Source organism: Mustela erminea, chromosome 3 (assembly GCF_009829155.1).
Source record: "Mustela erminea isolate mMusErm1 chromosome 3, mMusErm1.Pri, whole genome shotgun sequence".
Classification (NCBI taxonomy): domain Eukaryota; kingdom Metazoa; phylum Chordata; class Mammalia; order Carnivora; family Mustelidae; genus Mustela; species Mustela erminea.
Genome location: NC_045616.1, coordinates 156,576,251 through 156,596,359, shown reverse-complemented (window position 1 = coordinate 156,596,359; position 20,109 = coordinate 156,576,251). Strand labels below are relative to the sequence as shown.

At 48.0% G+C, this 20,109-nt stretch overlaps 1 protein-coding gene across 3 annotated transcripts in view; it reads right to left on the bottom strand.

The window, feature by feature from the left end:
* Positions 1-20,109, bottom strand: part of ATPSCKMT (ATP synthase c subunit lysine N-methyltransferase) — a 237,683-nt gene that overhangs the window by 130,684 nt on the left and 86,890 nt on the right. The gene's annotated exons all lie outside the window — the stretch shown is intronic.

Genomic DNA, 20,109 nt, shown 5'->3' with positions numbered 1-20,109 from the left:
AAACCAAAGAACAGACATTACCTCCAACCACAGGCATCATCTCGTCATCTGCGGTGAGCGTACCATGGACCATGGTCTGCATTTAAGAAGCCATTTAGACACAGTAAGTAGCCAGAGTACGCAGGAGGCACGGTGGGCTAACTCATTCGGAGGAACTGAACTCAGTGGAAATTAAAGCAATAGGGTATTTTGTGTCTGGATCCCCGACAAATGTAAAAAATTAGCATGGGGGTGCCCAGCTGGCTCAGTCTATAGAGCACACGAGTCTTGATCTCAGGACCGTGAGTTCAGGCGCTGTGTTGGGCGCAGAGAATACCGTATGTATGTGAATGAATGAATGAATGAATGAATGATTAGTATGAAGAGTAGTATGTGGCCATTACACTTCTTTGAGCAAGCAGGTTATCATTTCCTTAGGGCTCTGCATGTGTGAATTCCTACCTTACTAACAGATAATGGCTGCTAACGGAGATGCAGGTTTTCTTTTCTTTTTTTTTTTTTTTAAGATTTTATTTATATAGGGGCGCCTGGGTTGCTCAGTGGGTTAAAGCCTCTGCCTTCGGCTCAGGTCATGATCCCAGGGTCCTGGGATCGAGCCCCACATCGGGCTCTCTGCTCAGCGGGGAGCCTGCTTCCCCTCCTCTCTGCCTGCCTCTCTGCCTACTTGTGATCTCTGTCAAATAAATAAATAAAAATCTTTTGAAAAAAAGATTTTTATTTATTTATTGTAGAGAGAGAGAGAGAGAACGAGCATGAGTAGGGGGAGGGGCACAGGGAGAGGGAGACACTCCAAACCTGACACTGTGCTGAGCACAGAGACTGACCAATGTGGGGCTCAATCTCAGGACCCTGAGATCACGACCTGAGCTGAAATCAAGAGCCCAATCCTTCAATGACAAAGCCACCCAGATGCCCCGGTGCAGATCTTAATAAAGATAGTGACTTTGCACTGAAACTCTCCCTTAGAAGAGAGCCTCCCAAGCGGGTTTCCACGGCTCGGTTGCATCTGGCAAATAGGTTAAGGGTGGCTGTGGGGTTGGACACCCTCAGACCAGAATATCCAGAGCCCAGACCCCCACCAGAGGCACAGGCAGCTGTCTCCACTTACCCCGTTTAGGCTGTCATTTTCTGTACATGCCACAATGTGGAAAGAGCTAATGAAGTACAGTATAACATAAGCCAAGGAAATTACTTTGTCAGTTTTATAGAAAACAGAAATGCTGCTAAGCAAATTGTCCAGCCTGAGACATTCTCAGTGTGCATTCAGATTTCCTATTTCCTCCTTGCAGTGGGTATGCTAATAAAACTCTCCTGCCTCAGACTGTCCAGGGCCCGGAGCTACAGTGAGAGACCTGCCCTTCATTCGAAAGACAATCTTCCCATCAACCCTCCCTGCTTCCAGGGACGAAATTCTTCCCTCGTTCAGGAAACTGTTTCCAGCTCCCTCCAAGCCTGGGTTTCCAACGGCAGATGTCCCTTGCCTACAGACCCCACTCCCGTCCGTGTGGACTGGTCCACAGTGGGCACCTAACCCAGGAGGGGCATATCTGAGCCCAATCTCAGAGGGACAGACACAGGACGAGGGAGGCACGAGCTGTCAGAGGGGGCTCCTTCCCCTAGGATGGCAGCAGCATGACAGATGGAGTCAGGGGTTCCAAGAGAAGCAAAAAAAAGAAAGGCTGCAAACAGTAGGCCCTTCAATGTAGAGAATAGCCCCCGCCAACAGCAAGAGGCCCAGGCCCCAGGGCAGCACATTTAAGGAGGCACGCACGCCAGAGGTCTTTCCAATGCATGGTTGGCACTCCCGTGACCCTTGAGAGTTAAGTGCCTCCTTAAATTTGTGCACTGCTGAACAGTCATCAGAAAAACACAAATCAAAACCGCAATGAGATGGGACCTCACACTGGTCAGAAGGGCCAGAATCAAAAAGATAAGAAATAACAAGTGTTGGTGAGGATGTGGAGAAAAGGGACCCCCTCCACGCACCGTGGGTGGAAGTGTAAACTGCGAAATCATCGTGCAAAGCAGTATGGAGTTTCCTCAAAAAATGAAACGTAGAATTCCCACATCATCCAGTAACTCCACTACAGGGTACTGACCCAAAGAAAGCAAAAGCACTCATTTGAAAAGCTATGGGCACCCCTATGTTCACTGCAGCATTAGTTCCAGTAGCCAAGATACAGAAGCAGCCCAAGTGTCCATCCACAGACAAATGAATGAAGGTGTGATAAATATTTCTATATCGCCATAAAAAGAATGGAATCTGGCCATTTGCAACAGCATGGACGGATGGATATAGAGCGTATAACGCTAAGTGGCGTAAGGACAAATACCATACGATTTCGCTCACATGTAGAATTTAAGAAACAAAACAAACAAAATGAGAAAGAGAAAGCAAAAGTCAGACTCTTAAATACAGAGAACGAACTGGTGATTGCCAGAGGGGAGGGGGGTGGGGGATGGGTGAGATGAAGGGGTTGAGAGAACATTATCCTGATGAGCCCTAAGAAATCTACAGGATTTCTGGGTCACTAGACAGCACACACGAAACGAAGGTATCACTGTATGCTAAATATACTTCAATAAAAAAGTTGTTTTAATTTAAAATGTGGGTATCTGGGACGCCTGGGTGGCTCAGTTGGTTAAGCAGCTGCCTTCGGCTCAGGTCATGATCCCAGCGTCCTGGGATCGAGTCCCACATCGGGCTCCTTGCTCAGCAGGGAGTCTGCTTCTCCCTCTGCCTCTGCCTGCCATTCTGTCTGCCTGTGCTTGCTCTCTCTCCCCCCCTTCTCTGATAAATAAATAAAATCTTAAAAAAAAAATGTGGGTATCTTTGTACATTGCTGGTGGGAAAATACAATGGAACAGATGCTATGAAAAAAGTCAAACATAAAATTATCATATGGGGAGCCTGGGTGGCTCAGTGGGTTAAGCCTCTGCCTTCGGCACAGGTCATGGTCTCAGAGTCCTGGGATCGAGTCCCGCATCGGGCTCTCTGCTCAGCAGGGAGCCTGCTTCCCCCCTTCTCTCCACCTGTCACTCTGCCTACTTGTGATCTCTGTCAAATAAATAAATAAAATCTTTAAAAAAATTTTTTTCAGAAAGGACGAATACCCAACTTTTGTAGCAACATGGACGGGACTGGAAGAGATTATGCTGAGTGAAATAAGTCAAGCAGAGAGAGTCAGTTATCATATGGTTTCACTTATTTGTGGAGCATAACAAATATCATGGAGGATAAGGGGAGTTAGAGAGGAGAAGGGGGTTGGGGTAAATTGGAAGGGGAGGTGAATCATGAAAGACTATGGACTCTGAAAAACAATCTGAGGGGTTTGAAGTGGTCGGGGGGTGGGAGGTCGGGGTACCAGGTGGTGGGTATTATAGAGGGCACGGATTGCATGGAGCACTGGGTGTGGTACATAAACAATGAATTCTGTTATACTGAAAAGAAATAAAAAATAAATTTAAAAAAATTTTTTTAATTTTTTAAAAATAAATAAAATTATCATATGACCCAGCAATTCCACTTCTAGGGATATATCCCCCAAATGGAAAACTGGTACTCAAATAAATCCATGTACATACACGCATGTTCACGGTACCACTACTCACTACAGCCAGAGGCGGACAAAGGCTCAAATGTCCAACAGCAGATGGACAGAGACGCGAACCACGGCACAATCAGGCCATGGAGAGTATCGGTGTCCGCGGGAATGACGTGCTGACATGTTACAACACGGATGAACGTCCAAACGTTACAGTGAATGGAAGAAGCCTAAACCAAGAGGTTGTATGATTCCCTTCATACAAAACGTCCAGAACAGGTAAATCCGCAGACAAGGAAAGCAGATCGGTGGGTGCTCGGGAGTGTGGGAGGGGTAACAGGAGCCACAGCTTCATGCAGAGATTTCCTTTGGGGGAACTGAAAATGTTTTGGAACAAGATGGAGGAGGTTGTTGCACAACATTGTAAATATACTAAAGGCCACCAAATTGTTCCTTTTAAAATGGTCGATTTCATTATGTGAACTTCGTGTCAACTTTAAAAAGAAAAAAGAAAAGAGTTGCAAAAAAATAAAACAAGGAAATTTCATGAGACTCCTGGCCCTGAGCATACTACCCATCAACTTGTGATTGATCCGCGAGCAGGACCCAGCCCTACGGATCTCAAGCCCCCTCCTCCACACCTTGACACCTTCCTACGGAAGCTCTACAGAGCTCGATTTCTGCAGTAATCACAGCGTGTGTGCATCCTGCCATTCCCACGCTCCTAATCACGTCCACGAGGCTACTAGATATAGGAAATCTGTCCTCAAGAGCTAGGAAGGAAATGCAAGGGAAAAATAAGCCAGGACGCTTACTTCCACACAGAGAACATCATGTGTGAGTTTATAACAACATCAACAGAAACAGCAAAACCTACTCACATCAAATAGGGAGACAGGGTGGAAAGTAAAGTGAGTCAGAAGTTCGCAGCACAAAGCTGATGCCAGACTGGCGTGATCCTGGGAAACACCAGTTATCGTTTCTGGATCATCCGTATTTCCAACCCACTTTACAATCATTTATGTGTCATTTGAAACTGGGCACGATCGTGGGTGATTTGGTGTTTTGGGGCGGAAGGCGAAGGCACAAAACGACCATCGGGGCTTGCTGAAGTGACGGGTCGAGAATTAGGCCTCAGGGCCATGGGCTGCAAGGTCCTGGGCCCCGCTGGCCTTTCACCAGCAAGGGCTGTCTTGGTGGTGATGCTTTCAGCAGCCGGCAGAGTCGGTCCCAGCACAGAACCCAGGAGAGGAAGCTGTCCAGATGGATTTCTCTTTTTCCCTATCTGCAGGCTCCCCCCTCATCTGATCCATCCTGCAAACTCCTATGAAGATGACAGTTCTTAGATACCTCTCCCAGCATGTCCTACAACGGCCGCCCAGGCTCTCCACCCCCTAACCTGTCCTGGTGTGACCTCCCCTCCTCCCGACACCAAGAACACCCAGCCAGCTCACCCCGACACCCCATGCTTTGCTTTGTGCACTTTGTATACCTCTAAGCATCCAAACCTGCCTCATCCTCATCCTGAAAGGAGGGAGCCCCCACAGCACCAGACACGGAGTTAAGAACATCACGAAGTACTTGAGTACGCTTTCTCTCATGGGACTCAGAGAGACCAGGAGAGACTCTGCTCCAACGAGCCCTCAGACGACAAAAAGTCATGAAGAGCCGCCATCTCTGAAATAAGCCTGACAGCCCACAGCTTCCAACCCCAAACTAGCCTGTGTTCAGCTTCTTAACTCACTGGTGAGCGCCAACTCGGCCAAGCTGAGAGACCCCGGGCCACCCGAGAAGATAAAGAACTTTCTGGTCTTTCAAATGGCCCCAAAGAGTTACACCTCTTCTTCTAAGAGGGTGTGGTATCTTCTAGGGCTGCCAAAACAAATTACCAAACGACATGCTTAAAATAACAGAAACTTTTTTTTCTCAGGGTCCTGGAGGCCAGAAGTGCAAGGTTAAGGTGTCGGCAGGGTCATCAGCCCCCTAGAGGCTCTGGAAAGCAGCCCTTTTTTGCCCCTTCCAGCATCTGTTGGGTGGCCAAGCAAGCCCTAGCGTTCCTTGGCTTACAGGTGCAACCCCTCCAACCTCTGCCTCTGTCACCACGTGGCCCTTCTGCGTCTGTGTCCCTGTTCTCTCCTCTTATCAGGACTCCAGCGGTTGGGTTAGAGCCCACCCCACTCTGGTATGACCCCATCGCTAGGAAATATGTTTTTAAACACTCTTCCCAAAGAAGGTCACCTTCTGAGGCTCCAGGCAGAGAGGACGTTGGGGGACACTATTTAACCCAGGACAGAGGGGACGTGAGGGGTAGGAAAGAAAAGAGTTGGAACTGGGATTGAAGGAAGGGCTGAGTCGGGTTTCTATAACTTCATTTCCTGAGCTGGTCAGAGCCCCCGAGAAGCGCTCCCCGAAACCCCATGTGACATCCTGGCCTTTGCCGGACTTTTCCTCCGTCCCTTGCTGTCCATGGATGAGCGGCTGCCTGAGCTCGCTGGTTCCTCCTCCATCCTGAAGGAATTCCCCAGCCCCTGCCTGCCTCACCTAAGTGTTCGGTTTGCAGAGATGGGTATTAAGTCAGATTTTCTCCCGCTTCATTGCATGATGATTTGGAGCTACTGGGATTTTCAATTTGAAAGAAAATATTTTGATACAGCAATGCCCACAGGACAGCTCTGGGAAGACGCAGTAAAGGACCCTTGAAGCGTCTGGCGAGCTGTGGAATGCGAGTCTATGTACAGACATAACACTTAAAGCCCACTCGTCGGCTTGCTAGTTGGCCCAAAGGGAGATGCAGTTACATGGGAGAGTTTGGGTCAGAATTTTTATTAAAATAAAAGGCTCCAAAAGAGAGAAGGCTTCCAATACCCGTACTGCATCCCACAGACTCAGTGTGGCTCATTTTAATGCAAAATGTACTAAACCACTCAGTTGATGATTTTTTTATAGTAGCACAAACAGACTAAGACATACCATTAAAAACACAATTTATTTTTAACAGACTCTTCCTGGGGCAGCTGGGTGGCTCCGTTGCTTAAGCAGCCATCCCTTGATCTTGGCTCAGATCATGATACCGGAGTCATGAGATCAAGCCCCGAATCAGGATCCACACTCAGAGGGGCGTCTGTTTAAGAATCCTCTCTCTCTCTCTCTCTCTCTCTCTCTCTCTCTCTCGCCCCCTCTGCCCCTCCCCACTCATGCTCTCCGCCCCCCAACAAATAAATAATTTTTTTAAGAGACTCTTCCTCATGATGGGTTTGTCCCATGGTCCCTCATGGTTGAATTCAGGTTACTCCATTCCAGGACCCAAAAATGCTGTGAGTGATGCTCCGTCCTCCTCAGAACATGATACCCGGAAGACTGTGACATCCGATCTGCTCCTCATTGGTGATGCTGATTTTCACCGCCTGGCCAAAGCCATGTCCAATTTCTCCCTTGCACACTTTCTCTTTGCCCCCCTGTAATCTTGAGCAGTCTGTAGGGTGACACTGTGAGACCACGCGGACACCTTGCTCTTCAAAGCTGCCCCCTCGGGTGATGCCTTGGGCCTGCACTGATCTTTAATGGCCAGAAGAGAATTTTCCAACTCCAGTGTGCCCTCCACATGGGCAATTATCTTGTGGGCAAGTGGAAGAGGCGTTTCATTACAGGTGGACAGGGAGAGCTGGACACAGGGTCAAGACGGATACCGCGCCTCCACTCAACAGCCCAACAGCATGGCTGCCCTCACCTGGAGAAAAATGGCCCCGATCACTGCCGAGTGCCCCACCTGTAACAGCGGAGGGCAGTGCTGAGCTTCCTGTACAGAACCATCCCTGGGGCGTGGTGGGGGGTGGCTCCCAGCTAGCTCCCTGCTGGCAGGCTCAGGACCTGGGACTCCTCCTTTTATGGAGGGGACAATGCCTCGTCCTCAGAGGGCACCACAGAGTCCGAGTATGAATTTCTTCCTCTGCCCTCAGCGCTTCTGTGAGGTTCACCAGCCACGGACTTACAGGATGTCAGAAGGCCCGACCCGGCACCTGGTCTCCCACAAAACATCAGCCGAGGGACATTTTCAATAAGGGAAGTGATTTGATGGTCTCATGCCTATAGCATTCCCTGAGTCTGGCACATGCCCCCTGCCCAGAAGCAGTTGGCATGACTCAGTGACGGAAGGGTTCCCTGAAAGCCCGATGACAGCCCCAGCCGGAAGCAAACCTCTGTAAGGCTGTCAGTCTGCCTTGGAGCTGGAGGATTCAGCCAGTGATCAACGAACGTATGGTGTGACCTTCCCCCATAGCCAGGAGCACAGGCCCAAGGAAGAGGAAGGGGAGGTAGCAGCGGCCCCTCTGACCATGCTAGCTGGTAACACACTGGACGTTGAGCTTCCCAGGCCCATAACCTCAAATTATGATCACAACCATGACCGAAGCAGGAAGCATTCACGGATCAATGGGAAGCTGAGCCCCCCCACCATGAGTCTTTTTTGGCCTCCTCATGAGGAGGAGGAGTGGAAAATGAGGGGTGGCTTCAAGAAGGACTTTGAAGCCTAGAAGATTTGTTGGGGTATCTCTTCTTTCTCCCTTGCCTCACATTCCTAGTCAGCCAGACCTTGTAGTTTCAAGAGAACTAGGTGACTCCAAGATCTCACAGCCTGCACGAATGAGGGTGTGGGTCACCTCCCCAGGGAAGAACCATCCAGGGCAGGGCTGGCTCATGGCAGTGGGCATCAGAGACTGGGCGGCGGGAAAAGCAGCCTCTCCAGGCCCCCTGAGCAGCTGCTAAATTGGGGGGTGACAGCAGCTGGGTTTACTGTCCTAGTTCTTTATGACTGCCCCCATTTCTATTTTGCTTATATGAAGCATCCAGGCCTGGCTACCAATGTAGGCTTCCCACGGAAATGCGGAGCAAATGAACATCACCTTGCATGAGAACAGCTGCTGGGACTTCGCACGTTGCCTCTGCTGGGGAGGGCAGGACAGAGTGGATGCTGGGCCCAGATCCTTCCATTTGCTCTTCTGGGTCTGTCTCCCCACGTGTGCACCTTGATCTCTGCCCCAGGACGCTGGACTGATGAAACTCTAGGACAGATCCGCAGAGAAGTCTGGCTTCCGGTTGGGTGCAGCCAGTGAGAACCTCAGCGGGAGAAGGAGGAAGAGGACAGTGAATCGGGTGCTTAGTCTCTGGTTCCTCACCGAAGACACCTTGGACTGGCAAGGCTTCCATAGAACATCACAGAATGTTCCTCTCAAGGTGGCTTGCTTCAACTGTAATCCCTCCTTCTGGGTTTCAGTAACCTCTCCCTTCCTCCTCCCGGAATGGCCATTTTTCCACTGTTGCTAGCCTTGGTCCCTCTGTTATGCCATAGTTTCCCCGAAACCCACTATGCCTTTGTAACAAGTTCCTTATAAATAAAACCTCCTTAATTTATCCTAACAGAGCATGCCATTTGTTACCCCTGGGGGCTCTAACCAGTACGCAGAGCTTAAATATCATCCCCAGCATCATGGGTGCAAATAGGGACAGGCCAGGACTGGAGACCAAGTTCCTGCAGCCGAGCAAGAAATAGGGATGGTTCCCGCTCCAAACCCGCCCCCCTTCCAGGGGACAGTCCCCTACAGCCACCGCTGCCGCCTCTAGTGCCACGACCCCCATGACCAGGCTTCTCTCTGGCTGCTGGAGAGCTCACCCAGGGCACATGAGAAGGGAGGAGGTACCCAGGGGACCTTCCCAATATGACACCCCCATAATGGGACAGGGAACAGGAGACACATGCCCTGTGTCTCTCCCTGTCCCCCACTCCCTGGCCACAAGGGGAAACAACACCTGGCCTCCCACAGAAGCCCCGTGGGACTCCCCTGCAGCGGCCTACGGGGGGGGGGTCCTGCTCACTAGCACACCCCTCACCAGCTTCCCCGCTCCCCACCTCCCGTCACTATGCCACTCACAAATCACCACCCACGGAGCCGTGGAAACAGTTTCCACTACACGACTATCGGAATGGCACAAATCAGGACCACGGAGGATGCCAGACACTGGCGAGGACACGGAGCGACGGGGACTCTCCTTCGTCGCCGGCAGGGATGCCAAATGGGACAGCAGCTTTGAAAGACAGCTGGGCAATTTCTTATAAAATTAAACATACTCTTGCCATGAGATCCAGTCAGCACGCCCCTTGGTATTTGCCCAAAGAAACTGAAAACTGACATCCACGCAAAGACCTGCATCTGGATGTTTCTAGCAGCTTGGAGGCAATCACAGAGGTCCACCAGGGCCCTGAGGAAGGACACAGATTCACCCCTCAACAGAGGAGCAGGGGCGTGGGGGCCTGTCCTCAGGGAACACCATCTGCCCTGAGACTTCCTCACACTTCCTGTCACCTCTTGGCCGTCCTTTCAGGCCCTGGGAAACCTCAAAATCAAATGACTTGATTCTACAAAGTAACTCATTGTTCCCTTTGATCCTCCTGGCCCTGCCCTGGGAAACCTTCCCTTTCCCACCAGAATGTTTTCCGCAACTGTCAGCGCTACTTTGCAGCAAGCAGGTGTGTCCCGATCGGGGTATTACCACGAACTACTCAGCCAAAAGAGTATCTTCCGTGAGATGGATAGGGACCACTTGGGCACAGAGAATTTGTTGCGTCATAACTTATGGAAGCCACATTCACAAAGCTGTATGAATACTTTCCCTGTAATGGGGGGGGGCAAAAATATTTAGTAAGTGACCGGATAAATAAATGAATCAATCAAACATGGACTATCAGCCAAGATGTGGAAATAATCTCATTACTTGGAACTGAGTGTTTTAATGTTATTCATTAAAATAGATTCTGTCTGTATTGGTGATATATGTGTGCTTAAAATTCATGGAGAAAATGAGCATTTTAATTACAAAATGCTGAAATCATTAATAATTCAAAGATCATTATTCAGCATCTCTAAGTAACCAAGCCCTTCTAGACAAATCAAACTAGCGCAAGGGCAGGGCCAAAGGTAACTGGGGACAGAGGGAGGGAGGGGGAGAGCCAGTCCCCCCGACCTGTGGACACAGATGATTTCAATCCGGCCGGCAAAATGCATGAGGCCACCGGGGATACCGCGGGAGAAAGAAGGGCATGGGAACCATGACTCCCCTGGGATCACAGCCTCTGCTGAGAGACCACAGCCTTGCCCACCCTCTCCACCCCTGCTCCGTCAGCCCCCCGCACCTGCCCCAGGCCAGCCTGCATCCTCCACTCGGACCCCTTCGTCCCCTGGCCTCCACCTCCAGGAAGGCACCTGCCCTCAATTCCCACCCACTAAAGGGTCCCACCTCTAGGACCCAGTCAAACGCCATGTCACCGAGAGGCCAAAGGGCCCCCCTCGCCCAGCCCAGGATCGACGGCCCCTCCCCTGGCCCCCCAGCTCTCTGCACTGTCTCAGCTCCATTCTCTCGTCTCCAAAGAGGCACGAAGATGCCACATTCAGGATGCGCTGCCGATGCGTTCTCTCCTTGCCGACTCCACTCAGCAGCCCCCTGAGGCACCGCAGCAGCGACTGTCCTCATGTCACAGAACGGAGCCCCGGGAATGAGGGACTTGCTCAAGGCCACACGGCCTGTGTTTGAAACACAGATGAACGCTGGCGGCCTGCCAGTCCGTGTGACAACCAGTCACAAAGTCACCTTGCGGGGGCGGGGTTCCCACGCCAGGGAGGAGGGTTCGCGTTCAGGCTCTGGTGGCGAGTTACGGTCGTATCTGCCCATCGCAGACAGAGGCAAATTCTACTTCCTTCGAGAACATCCGACAGTGCAATGACATGGAAGACCACGGTTCATTCTGTTGTGTCCCCAAGATTTATGAGGGAAGGAGAGGTACTTACAACAGTTGTCAAGTATGTACAAGAGGTTAGTTACACTTAACTTGTACCAAAACAATAAGGTTTCCAAACTGGCTTGACTTCTTTAAGATAACTAGTTAAGCATTCATCGATTGTACAAACACTTTGGGGAAAAAACTGACGCTCCATCTGTCCCTTCAACGTTAGAGTCACATTTCAAGTGAGAATGCCAGAAAGTGATGTTACACAGGAAGCTTCTGAGCAGGACACATGGAAATGCTTCCCGGGACGACACGACTTAGCCGCCCAGCACAAGCCATGTCCCCCGTGAAACTCTGGCAACCGTGCACTTGACATGGAATCTCCTCAGCTGTTGAAAAGAGTATTTTCAGTGGATTTTGATCCCATATGTTTTAAGTTGCATAACTGGCGGGTGGGATTTTGAAAAAATGAGTTGCATCAAAGTCATGAAACCAATTTCTGGAATTTTCTGTAAAATGGGATTTTTATGAATCTTTGCCAAACTCATCCATTAACATCTTCAACATGACATTTCCTTCTTCATATGATTAAGTGATTTTTTTAAAAGGGGGGGTCTTTGAGTAAACATGAAATAGATTAACAAAACTGGCTGGCTTAGTCTGTAGAGCGCGCCGCTCTTAATCTCGGGGTTGTGAGTTCGAACCCTATGCTGGGCGTAGAGATTACTTAAAAATAAAATTTTTAAAATAAACAAATAAGTAAATACAAATACATGAAGATTGAATTTGAAAAAGTTCTTGACAAATTTGCAGCAGTTAAGACTCTCAGCAACTTATTTTCTGTCAAATAAGTGAGTTTTAAGCACACAGGCTTCCACCGTGTCCAACTTCTTGTTAACAGACCCACTAGGAGCTGCTGCTTCCTGCTTTCTCTCAGCATGAAGGGGAAGCCAAGGCCTTCCAGAATCTTCCCTCTGGCAGCTCGTTTGTTGCTTTCCACCTAAATTCCTCTCTTTCTCTTTTGTCACAGGGCTCACTTCTCCACCACACGCACACACACACCCCAGAGGCTACATTTGCTTGGAGTATTTTTTAATAAAACTTTCAGAGTTCCTGTAGAGTAATTTGGCAATTTCCTTTTGAACCAAAATCCATGATATATCATGAACGTGCCCCCAGCGGCCAAAAATAGGAATTCTTTCCAGTATTACCCAAAAATCAATCCAACCTTCCCTCACTTATGTATTATCAGGGATAGGCACCTACAGACTCAGAGGATGTGGCCCAAAGTTGACATTCCTTTATTTCTTTGTTTCAGGCCTGACTTCGAGTTCATCCCTTAGGCAGACTCCTGGTGCCAGGATAGAGCCCAGTGCCTTAGGTTCAGTCCTCGACGGATCCGTGCACAGCGGCCCATGGCACAACCCAGTGCCAGCAGCCACCTGCAGAGAGAGTGCGACGTGGTCCCCCCCAGGCTCCTAGCCGACCCTGGGATAAGCTGCAGCTGAGACAGCAGAACATCACGAAGCTGGCTGGAAAGACCTGCCACAATTCACTCAAAATCACAGAATTAACTTGTAACGTGAAGGCTCCATCCTGGGGTGGGGTGAATTGCATCCTTCATGTTCATTTCATGTTCAAATCCCAGACCCTGCCCCTCCCCACTCCCGCCAATGCAATCTGATTTGAAAATAAGGTCCTTATAGGTGAATAAGTGAAGATGAGGTCATTAGGGCGGGCCCTAATCCAGCAGGACTGGGTCCTTATGGAAGGGGAAATCTGGACACAGACATAGATATGCACAGAGGGAAGACTATGTGAGGAAGGCCAGTGATGACAAGGGCAGAGGTCAGCATGGTGCAGCTGCAAGCCAAGGGACACCAGGCACTGCTGGCCACCAGCAGGAGCTGGAAGAGACAAGGAGGGATGCTCCCAGAGTCTCAGCAGGTGCACGAACCTGCCGACACAGGGATCTTGGACTTCCAGGCTCCAGAGCCATGAGACAGTAACCTCCTATTGTTGAAGCCACACACCCTCCCAGCCTACAGTACTTTGTTATGAAAACCCTGGGAAATTAACACACAGAAATCAAAGCAGAAAATGTAAACTCTCCATTACTCAGTTAGTCATTGCTAGGTACTTTCTTTTTTTTTTAAAGATTTTACTTATTTGTCTATTTATTTATTTATTTGTCGGGGCGGTGTGGGGGAGAACACAAGCAGACAGAGCAGCGGCAGAGGCAGAGGGAGAAGCAGGCTCCCCACTGAGCAAGGAGCCTGATGCGGGACTCGATCCCAGGACCCTGGAATCATGACCTGAGCCGAAGGCAGTGGCTTAACCAACTGAGCCACCCAGGTGTCCCCATTGCTAGGTACTTTCTATTCATCAAGGAGACTGTCCTAAGCCACAAGATATATAATGCACAAGAAGACAAAAAAAATGTTGGTGACAACTGCCATACAGAAAAGGGAGAGTCGTAGAATTACTGTGGAGAGTGCCCAGCAGCTAGCCTGGGTGGCCAGGGTGTCACCAACTTATTCTGTGGTTCCCAAGAGCATCACAGCAAACGAAGCGAAACGCAGCCACCTGCCTGTCACTCTGCCCTGATAAGGACGGCAACCAGGCCTGCCATTATGAACTGAATGTGTGTCCCCACCCAAGATGCATTATGTTGAAGCCCTGACCCCAGTGTGGCTGTCTTTGGAGAGGGGGCCCTCTAAGGAAGTAATGAAGGTTAAACAAGGTCATCAGGGTGGGGCCTTCATCCAATGGGATTAGTGTCCATACTGGAGAAGACTGCAGAGTTTACTTGCTCTCTGTCCCCAAGCACGTTCATAGAAGAAAGTCACGTGAGGGCACAGCGAGATGGACGTCTGCAAGCCAAGAACTGAGACCTCACAAGGAACCGAATTCACCGGACTTCCAGCCTCCAGAGCTGTGAGAACATTTCTGTTGTTCAAGCCATCCACTCAGAAGTCTGTTGTCATGACCGTCCAAGGAGACTACACACGTGTCCATCTGAAACTCTTCCAGACAGGCCCTCAGTGTGTCCAGAGCAGCATCTCTATCCAGAAACTATTTCTTCAGCTAGGTGCACCCAGAATCTAAAGTAGTGTGTGGGAGAGGGGAAGTCAAAATGCAGATTCCCTGAGCCGCCACCCCCTGAAGGGCTCTGATTCCGTGGGTCTGGGTGGCATCTGGTCTGTTCATGGTCAACCAGTCCCCTACTCAGCTGATTCTCTAGATTTCTTTTTTTTTATTCATGTATCTGACAGCAAGAGAGAGACAGAGAAAGAGACCACAAGCAGGAGGAGCGGCAGAGGGAGAGGAAGAAACAGGTTCCCCGCTGAGCAAGAAGCCTGATGTGGGGCTCAATCCCAGGACCCCAAGATCATAACCTGAGCCAAAGGCAGACACTTCGCTGACTTAGCCACCCAGGTGCCCCATACACAGGCAATTCTGACGAAGGGATCTCTCCAGCACTCTTCAGCCAATGGCAGGAGTAAGAAAAAGGAACCCAGGAAGGAAATCCATGGAATGTGAGCTTCACTGCCCCCAACCAGCGTGTGGCCTCCTTGCCCCTGCCCCCACTCTGCCCAAGAAGCCAAGGTAAGATAGGTCACCGCCGGTGATTTACCCCAGGAGATCGCCAAGGAAGAGAGCATCTTCTGTTTTTCCTCCCACCATCCCAAGCAGGAAGCTTGCACACTGTGATCACAAGAAGGCTGCTGCACCTCCCGGCATCTTGTCTGTATTCCAAGCAGGAAGAAGTGGCTTTGTCTTCTTATCTGCTGAGGAATGCCCTCCCACTGGAATTCTGCCTGTTGCTTTGAGTGTGTGACCTTCATCACATGGCTGGCCTGAGTTGCAAAGGACACTGGGACATCAAGTATCTTTATGTAAGGTTAGTGCCCACCCAAATGAATTTCAGTTTTTAGAGTAAAGAAGGAACGACATTTCTTTACACCACACGCAAAAATAGACTCAAAATGGATGAACAACCTCAGCGTGAGACAGAAATCCATCAAAATCCTTGAGGAGAACACAGGCAGCAACCTCTTCGACCTCAGCCACAGAGACTTCTTCCTAGAAACATCGCCGAAGTCAAGGGAAACAAAAGCAAAAATGAACTATCAGGACTTCATCAAGATAAAAACTTGTGCACAACAAAGGAGACAGTCAAGAAAACCAAAAGACAACCTCCTGAATGGGAGAAGATATTTGCAAATGACATATCAGTTAAAGGGCTAGTATCCAAAATCTATAAAGAACTTACCAAACTGAACATCCAAAGAACAAATAACCTAATCAAGAAATGGGCAGAAGACATGAGCAGATATTTCCGCAAAGAAGACATCGAACTGATCAGCAGACACATGAAAAAGTGCTCCACGTCACTCGGCATCAGGGAAATACAAATCAAAACCACAATGAGATCCCACCTCACACCAGTCAGAATGGCTAAAATTACAAGTGCGGAAATGACAGATGCTGGCGAGGATATGGACCAAGAACCCTCCCACACTGTTGGTGGGAATGCAAGCAAGTGCGGCCACTCTGGAACACAGCATGGAGGTTCCTTGAAGAGTTGAAAATAGAGCTACTCTACGACCCAGCAATCGCACTACTGGGTATTCACCCTAAAGATACAAATGCAGTGATCTGAAGGGGCCCGTGCACCTGAATATTTACAGCAGCAATGTCCACAATAGCCAAACTATGGAAAGAACCTAGATGTCCACCAGCAGATGAATGGATCAAGAAGATGTGGTGTATATATATATACAATACAATACTGTGCAGCCATCAAAAAAAATGAAATCTTTTCATTTACAATGACATGGATAGAACCGGAGGGTATTATGCTGAGCGAAATAAGCCAATCAGAGAAAGACAATTATCATATAATCTCACTGATATGTGGAATTTGAGAAACAAGACAGAAGATCATGGGAGAGGAGAGGAAGAAATGAAATGGAATGAAACCAGAGACAGAGACAAACCATAAGAGACTCTTAATCTGAGGAAACAAACTGAGGGTTGCGGAGTACGGGGGGTTGGGGAGGCATGGGGTGGCTGGGTGATGGATGTTGGGGAGGGTATGCGCTGTGGTATGGGTAAAAGCATGGTGAATTGTGTAAGACTGATGAATCACAGACCTGTATCCCTGAAGCAAATAATACATTATGTGTTAATTTAAAAAAACATAAAGTAAAAAAAAAAAAAAGAAGGAAGGACAGTAGCTAGACCCCCTGGCATGGTGGCCACAGGTCCATTCCCAGGTACATAACAGATTTCATTGTTATTACAAATGGGATCATTTTTTCCTATTATAATTTCTAATAAGTTATTGTTAGCATGAGGAAAATTACTGATCTTTGTATGTTCAACTTATGTTCAGCATTCCTACTAACATATTGACTCTAATTATTTATCAGGTGATTCACCGGTATTTTGAATTTCACAATTATAACATCTGACCATTGTTGCTTCCTTTCCAATCTGTATTTCTTTTCCTGAAATTCGGCTAAGATATATAACAGAGCAGCAGTGACTTGACTTTAATCTTGTTTTCTCATTAAAAATGATGGCTCCTCCAGTTGTTGGGTGTATCTTTTTTATCAGTTCGGAGGGTTCCCTTTGATCCACTTTCTGGGTGTTTATACGCTGGGCGAGGTGGGGGCAGGTAGCATCTATCGTGAAAATCATGGATTTTTTTTTCTTCATTTAAGACAGGCACACTGGTAACTGTTCTTTTCTGAACCAACCCTACTGGCTCAAGATGTATTAGTCCATTAATAAACTGTAGGATTCAATTTGCTAATATTTTCATTATGGTTTTTGCATGGATATTCATAAGTGTAATGAATCCCTGGTTTTTTCCTTCTTCTCTCCTTGCGGAGTTCCATAATAGGGTTTTTACTAACTTCATAAAGTGGTCTGGTTAATTTTTCGTATTTTTCTTCTCTCTGGAACTGTTTCACCAGATCTGGATTACTCGTTCCTTAAATTACTTCGTAGCGTTCACCTACTGAACAATATCGACTCAGCGCTTCTTGCTTATTGATCTTTGTCCATCATTTCCATTTATTTTACAATCATCTCTGTATTCAAGTTTTCTACTTGTTTGGGGGTCAAACTCGATTATTTATATTTAAGAAGTTTTCAATATCACCTACTTCCTTAATGTACTAATATAAAAATAGTCAACTTTTTAATAGTTTTTTATAAGATTTTTATTTATTTATTTGACAGAGAGAGATCACAAGTAGGCAGAGACGCAGGCAGAGAGAGAGGAAGGGAAGCAGGCTCCCTGTCGAGCAGAGAGCCCGATGCGGGACTCGATCCCAGAACCCCAGGATCATGACCTGAGCCGAAGGCAGAGGCTTAACCCACTGAGCCACCCAGGCGCCCCTCTTTAATAGTTTTTAAGGGTCAATGTATCTATAGACTTTTTGTTTCCTTTTGATATTTATTTATGCTTAATTTCTCTTGTTGATTATAACTGCCAAAAGTTTGTCAATTTCATTAATCATTTCAAAGAACTTACTTTTGATTTTGATGAACTCTGGGGACCGTTTGGCTTTCTGGTTCACTAATTTCTGCTCTTACCTTATTTCCTTCCTTCTACCTTTAGTAGATGTATTTTGTTGTTCCTTTTTATAGTTTCTCAAGGCAAAAGCTTAGCTAATTTCTTTTCAGTCTTTCTTGTTTTCTAAGAAATGTACTTCTGGCAGTAAATTCCCATGGGAGGACCGTTTTGGCTTCATCTCACCAACTGTTTTCTTGTTAAAACATTAATTATGTAGAAGGCATTTTTTAATGTCCCCATGTTTGTGGGGAATGTTCTGCCCATCCTTTTGTTGGTGGTTACCGTCTTCATTGCATTGCCCTGAAAGGAGGGGACTCGACTCCAGTCTTGGAAAACTGCGTTTTTCTTTGTTGCCTCGGACATGGTTAATTTTTATACATTTTCCTATGTATTTAAAGAAGAATGAGTATACTCGATTGGCTGTCAAGTTAAATCCTTCAAATCCCTGATATTCTTATTAGTTATTGTTTTACCTGATCCATCCTCTCTTGAGAACTATGTTTGTTTCCTGGGGCTGCTGTCACAAATCACTACAGAGGTAGGGGCTCACACCAACAGGAATTTCTTCTCTCAAGGTTCTGGAACCAGAAGCCCAAAATCAAGGTGTCGGCAGGGCCACACTCCTTCCTGAGACCCTGGGAGAGACCCACCCAGTGCCGCCTCTGGTACTGGTGGCGGCCCCATCCCGGGCTGGCGGCCACATCACTGCCATCCCTCCCTCTGGCTCCATGTCACCTTCTCCGTGCCTGTCTGGTGTCTCTCCTTTAAGGACACTTCTGATGTCGGGTTCACCTGGTGGATCAGGAGGCCCTCACCTCAAGACTCTGAACAAATTACCTCTGCAAAGACTTCTTCCTAACAAAGTGGACAAAGTGATACGCAGACGTTCTGGGGACTGGGACATCAATGTGTCTACAGGGCTACCATTCTGCTCACTACCGGTGTGTGTGGCAGGGGGGTGGTTAAAATCTCTTCCACTCGGTGTTTGTCAATTTCTCCTTATAATTCAAGGAAATGTTGCTCTATAGATCACAAGGATGTGATAGCGAGTGTCTACGGTGCCCCAACGATGTTCTCTCCCTGGTGCCTTTTTACTTTTATGAACACGAAATGTCTGTCTCTGCCCTTCTTAGTACCTTCCATCTTGAGTTCTAACTTATCTGTATTATACTGCCACATTATCTTTTTTAATTAATTTTGAAACATTCAGAGTCATTTTGTCTCCACTTGATTTTATTTCATTTTTATATCATCACAACTGATAAATCTGGCCTTATCTCTGCCATTGGGATTACTTTTCCTCCTCACCCTCTTCCTGTAGGTCCCTCGTCACCCTGTCTATCTTCCCCGAACGGGGCCTCTACTCACTCCTCTGCACCGCTGACACGCAGGCTCAGCTGGGTGTTTTCAAGTTCAATTACAATGTCCACGGTTGGTTTGGGTCACACGAAGGAAGCCACAGCTCCCCCCGAAGCACACCAGTCACGGCCTTCTTGCAAGTACAAGTTCCGATGCAACCAGTTACAATTTCCATTTTGCAAGAGCCCCAGCAACAAAACCTCTTGGTCTTTATGAAATTTCAAGGGAACTTGCTATTTTGAAAATGTATCCCATCACGCAGCTCTTTGGTTGAAAAATAATAATAATAATAATAGTTTTGAAGTATCCCGCAGACAGAGCCAAAGAACACACATTGAGGGTAAGCTGGGAAAGGTGCTCAGTTTCAAGGCAGGGAAGGAAAGCCAAGGAGCCCTGTCATTTGACATCGTCACGCACTGCCTTTTTGTGAACGACGCTGCGGCGGAGCGGACTCTGAAAAGGAGAGAGTTACATAAGGGACCAGTGTGCTCGGAGGGAGCAGGACCACGGAGGCAGAGCGCGTTTCTGTGCCACTCAGAGCAAGTGTTCTTGGCTCAATTCACCTGCAGCTGCTGAGCTAGTAAAATCCGAGAAGAGAAGGAACACAGTGACTAAAGAAGACAGAAATGAAAGAAGAGAGTGCAGCCAAGAGAATCCCCAGATAAGGCAGAGGCATTAGAGAGAAAAGGAATTTATAACCCAGAGAACACACTTAGCAGAGCCTTCTCCCTTTTCTCCTATCTGTGTTCAACTCATCCGGGTTCAAATAAAAGAATGCTCTGTCCCGGTCATTATTCATGTTTCTTTTAAAGGCAGAAATTCCAGCATAGGCAATGTCA